At 49.3% G+C, this 5,605-nt stretch overlaps 1 pseudogene; it reads left to right on the forward strand.

Moving 5' to 3' along the window:
* The first annotated feature begins 4,317 nt into the window (after nt 1-4,317).
* LOC110567251 (heterogeneous nuclear ribonucleoprotein A1-like) lies at nt 4,318-5,339 on the forward strand (annotated as a pseudogene).
* The last annotated feature ends 266 nt before the right edge of the window (nt 5,340-5,605 follow it).

A 5,605-nucleotide genomic window follows, 5' to 3' on the forward strand; every position in this document is an offset into this window, starting at 1 on the left:
TACGGGCAGGTACAGTGCTTCACAGCAGGGATAAAGGACGCAAGAGGACAGACAGGAGCCCTTGGCCCTGAGGTTTACATTTTACTGGACCTTTAAATCATGGACTCTCAGAGCTAACAGAGACTTTTGATATTCTCTAATTCTACCTCCTTGGAAAATGCAAGCACAAGGAGGAGAAGTGGCTTGTCTAGAATCAAAGAGCAATTAGGGACTGAGTCAGGGCGGAAGTATGGAGCTCCTGACAACCAATCAGGCTAGCACTTCCTGGAGAAGCAACAACCCCAGGGCATGTGTGGCAAGGACTGGAGCCGGGGTGTCTGCAGAAGAGACAGTAGGCAAAGCAGGCAGCAATGGAAGAGCCATGTTGCATGTTCTGTGCTCTGGACTCTTACCAATGACTTGATGGTTTTAGTGAGTTGATTGATAGTTATATAACTCAATTCCAGGGTGACTGTTACCTCTTGGCATCAGCTCTGAGGCACACGCAGAGAGGACGGGTTGGAGGAGGATGAGGGGAAGGGGTAGAGAGCAATCACTGGGGTTGGGAGGGGTATGGGCTGTCTCAGCTGGCAGAGGGGCACCCAGCCCCCGCTGTGGGAGGAAGTTGGAGGGCTGGCCTGCAGGGTCACTATGGCCCAGGGCCTCTCACCTCCAGATCTTTCTTTCACAGTGGCAGATGCTTCAAGACCCTTTTGATGGATACATGTTGCCGACTACAAGAGACGAGAGTGCACATGGAGATGTTCTGTCTCCCTCAGTGTCTAAGCCCTCTGACTTCCTTTTTTCCCCAGCAACTGGCAACATTTTCTTTTCTGCCTATCTTGGACCTTTCATCCCATAACTCTTTTGTACCAACTTCTTTCATGGTTCTTATCTCTCCACTATCCTATTCTTCCGAGCAGCTCTCATCTGCTGCTTCTGCAGCAAGATAAAATGAGGCGATCAGTCATGTGGTCCAACTCCTTCATGTGAACAGCTTCAAGGGAGAAGGCTCAGAAAGAGGTGACTTCCCCAACATCACCCAGATCCTGCTCCCAGGATCTGACCTCTCTTGTAAATCCCTGCCTCAGTTTCTTTCTATCATACTTTCCTTGCCCCTGCACCCTATTCCATGCTTCAATTTCTGAGGTACCTCAGAAAGCAACACAATTGAGCTGTAGGGGGAGTTACTGCAGGCTCTTGGTCAATGAGAAAGTAGTCCTAGGGGTGGAGACATGGGTCAGGGGTACAGGTGGCTCGATGGGAAAGAAGATCACGGGCAGTGGCCTCCCTGACTCCCTCAGCCTAGAGACCACTGCCCCAATAGGAGACACTCACTTGGTTTTATCTGTAAGATTAGGGCCATTGTCAGCATCATGATTCTGTGTAGGAAGAAACATATAAGATGGTCATTCAATTTCTGGTAAGAATCACCCAGGGTGGGGTGAGCCATCTCCCCAGACCTTAAGGAAAAGCCCAGTCTCAGCCTTCTCGCAGCCTTCCCCCAGCCAACAAGCTACCTGTGAGATACTGAGACCCCATCTAAGTTCTCACTATGTTGCCTAGGCTGGTCTCAAATTCCTGGGCTCAAGCAATCTTCCCACCTTGGTCTCCCAAAGTATAGGGATTACAGGTGTGAGCCACTGCTCCTGGCCTATTGGCGTTTCTGATTCAGGCCTTTTCAGGGAAAAAACTGCCCAGCTAGAAGCCTCTCCTACTCTCTGGAGGTAAAAAGAGTAAACCATGGTCACTACTTCCACCCCAATCTCTTACATCCAGAAACATCTACCCAACCAAGAAACCACCCAAGAAAACAGAGGTAAGACATCTGCCCTATGGCTCTTGGCAACTTGGAAATTGTGGGGCATCTTTCCTGGGAGCAGCAGCTGGAGACAGTCCTAGGATTCAGGACCTGGAGTCGTGGAGCCTCTCCCTTGACCTCAACTGGACCTACCTGCCTGACCAGAGCCCCACCCAGCCTCTCTCCAGGCTCTGGCCTTACTCTTGGCCCAAGCATCTGGCTCTGGAGATCTTCTAATATCCAACCAGCCAGATGGGCAGACAGTAGAACAAGCTGGTTGACCAACCAAGCTTGACAAGAGAAAAACACCAGGGAGCCAGGGCCTGGACAGGGAAGCTGGGTCTAAGGGAAGTCGTTACAGCTTTCTCCAGGGAAAGGACTGCCTGCTCACTGGACCCTTCAGTCCTGGCCTCTGAAAACCCAGAATTCTGCTTCCTAGAATTCTTAACCAGTACCCGACAGTCCTTTTACAGTCTTAACAAGTTACCCTCTACTGTCCCTTGGGCTAAGGCTCTCGTCCTCAGTGGAATGGCAACCATCAGAATTGGCTGTCTCAGGGCTACTGCCATTTTTTTTTTTTTTTAGCTGCTGACACTTTATGGAATGCCAGGGCTATCCCCTGCTGATAATCTTTTAACTTGGGAAAGAGCAGTCATACTCATGAGAGCTACCAGACCGTACAGCCACAACCTCCTTTACAATTTCTGCAAAATACTCTTAAACACCTTCTGGTTTAATGCCACCAACAACTGCACAAGGTCTTGTCACACTTAGTGACTGAGCGGGACTGATACCATGGCTAAAAAAGAAAAGAAAAAGGCAGTACTGGAACTTAAACTCAGTCTTCTGACTCCAAACTCTGGGGTTTTGCCACGAATCAGCAGCTGCCAGGGACCAAACACAGAAGCAGAGGTGGAAAAGTCAACATTAAGTAGGCAGGAACTATAAGCCGTGTGGTTTACAGTCATATACCCTCACACGTCTGTTAGTGTAAGAAGTGCACCAGTACCTCTCACACTTTTACACTCAGATGTCCTCATGGCAGAATTCAGCCTTTCTGTTAAATCTTGGAATTTATGAGAAAGAGGACAACCCAAGCCTCATTTCAGAAAGAAGTCTGGTATACTCTTAGAAACCTTATGTGACTGTCATCCCTAAGTACATTAATGTTTTTTCTCTCTCAAGAGAATCAAGGGAAACTGATGGTTCAGAAAGATGTCCCACATTTATCCTGTGGCACTCAAAGTACCCCAGGTTGAGATGATATGAGGAAGATTCAAGCTGCCAAGTTCATTTTTTCCCAAGATCTATTCCATAGAAGATGAGCAGATCTCACTCCAGAGGTCACTGACTGAAGGGCAGTCTGGTCCCAGAACCATGGAGAATTCAAATATGAGGTAGAGTACTCAGAAAGAAACGTGAAAGTCTCTCTGGAGAGTAGAAGCCTGAGAGAAAACCAAAGCAAACCCGTTCTCCCATTGCCGCCCAGAGACACTGTCAACATTTTGAGCTCACGGGGGAAGTGTAGGCTTTTCACACTGTCAAGGCCTATGTTAAGGGGGTGGGGCGGCCTGAAACCTCTTGCTCCTAGGTCCCATTGTCCTCATTCCCCTTCCAGCTGGAAATTTGTGCTGTGACCAGAGGACCCAGAAAAGGGGTGAGAACTCTTAGGGGACTGGGTCCTAAAATCAAAGACAGGTCTTACGGCAGTAATGACAGTTCCCAGGGGGACTGTGACTCATTACATTCCAGTCAGGGGTTGCGGGCAAAGGGACGGGGCACTTCAGCCCGCAACGCCGCTCTGCAATGGGGGAGGGGTGTGGGTGGGGGTGCAGGGTGGGGACCCAGGTGCTTTGAGACACGAGCTCAAGGAGCCCAGGGAAGTCCAGCTTGGGGTGGCAGGAGGTAATGGCCAAGTCTGGAGCAGAAAGCCCTGGGAATCACTGGTCCAAAGTCACCCAGGGGTGACCAGTGAGGATGGGGACTGGGCTGCTGAGGGGGGTGGCTGGCGGACAAAACTTTGAAGGGTAAACCCAGAGGCGCCCAGGGGCCCAGCCCGGTGTGCCTCGGGAATGGCATGAACTCTGGCAGTGGTCCTGCTGTCAGAAGGGGCTTGGAGCTAGGTTGGGTGGCTGCAATTTGATGCATTTTACCTTTTTTCTTGGCCATGCCCAATTCGCTGTGTCAGTTTTTCCTGACAACGCAGGGCAGGGAAGGAGGCAGGGTTGGGGCCACATCATTATGATCCATATAAGGACAGCTAAACGCTTCTAGTCAGCTACCACTCAGCTGTGTGACTGAGCCAGAAGAGGCGTCACCAGGGTGGCACTAGAATGCAGGATAAGGGCATGGCCTCAGTGCTCCAAGTCCATTGGTCGACAAGAAAGATAAAAGGGAAAGGAGGCACGGCCAGGTGGCGCTGTGCCCAGAGGGACATGTGGCTTCACAAGGAAAGCAGCACAGGCAACTGCTGTCCCCACCCACTCCAGGAGAGGGGCAGGGCTGGCTTTTACTTTAAAAACTTCAAAACTAAAAAAAAAAAATGCTGCCTGTGGACGCCGCCGAAGAAGCATCGTTAAAGTCTCTCTTCTCCCTGTGATCATGTCTAAGTCAGAGTCTCCTAAAGAGCCGGAACAGCTGAGGAAGCTCTTCATTGGAGGGCTGAGCTTTGAAACAACTGACGAGAGCCTGAGGAGCCATTTTGAGCAATGGGGAATGCTCACAGACTGTGTGGTAATGAGAGATCGAAACACCAAGCGATCCAGGGGCTTTGGGTTCATTACGTATGCAACTGTGGAGGAGGTGGATCCAGCCATGAATGCAAGGCCACACAAAGTGGACGGAAGAGTTGTGGAACCAAAGAGAGCTGTCTCAAGAGAAGATTCTCAGAGACCAGATGCCCACTTAACTGTGAAAAAAATATTCTTTGGTGGCATTAAAGAAGACACTGAAGAACATCACCTAAGAGATTGTTTTGAACAGTATGGAAAAATTGAAGTGATTGAAATCATGACTGACAGAGGCAGTGGCAAGAAAAGGGGCTTTGCCTTTGTAACCTTTGACGACCATGACTCTGTGGATAAGACTGTCATTCAGAAACACCATACTGTGAATGGCCACAACTGTGAAGTTAGAAAAGCCCTGCCAAGGCAAGAGATGGCGAGTGCTTCATCCAGCCAAAGAGGTCGAAGTGGTTCTGGAAACTTTGGTGGTGGTCGTGGAGGTGGTTTCGGTGGGAATGACAACTTTGGTCGTGGAGGAAACTTCAGTGGTCATGGTGGCTTTGGTGGCAGCTGTGGTGGTGGTGGATATGGTGGCAGTGGGGATGGCTATAATGGATTTGGTAATGATGGAGGCAATTTTGGAGGTGGTGGAAGCTACAATGATTTTGGCAGTTACATCAGTCTTCAAATTTCATACCCATGAAGGGAAGAAACTTTGGAGGCAAAGTTCTGGTCCCTATGGTGGTGAAAGCCAATACTTTGCCAAACCACGAAACCAAGGTAGCTATGGCAGTTCCAGTAGCAGCAGTAGCTATGGCAGTTGCAGCAGATTTTAATTAGGAAACAAAGCTTAGCAGGAGAGGAGAGCCAGAGAAGTGACCCAGGGGAGCTACAGGTTACAGCAGATTTGTGAACTCAGCCAAGCACAGTGGTGGCAGGGCCTAGCTGCTACAAAGAAGACATGATTTAGACAAATACTCATGTGTATGGGCAAAAAACTCGAGGGCTGTATTTGTGACTAATTGTATAACAGGTTTTCTTAGTTTCTGTTCTGTGGAAAGTGTAAAGCATTCCAACAAAGGGTTGTAATGTAGATTTTTTT

This window comes from Aotus nancymaae, unplaced genomic scaffold, assembly GCF_030222135.1.
Source record: "Aotus nancymaae isolate 86718 unplaced genomic scaffold, 86718_ANA_hifiasm-v0.15.2.pri h1tg000041l, whole genome shotgun sequence".
NCBI classification, from domain to species: Eukaryota; Metazoa; Chordata; class Mammalia; order Primates; family Aotidae; genus Aotus; species Aotus nancymaae.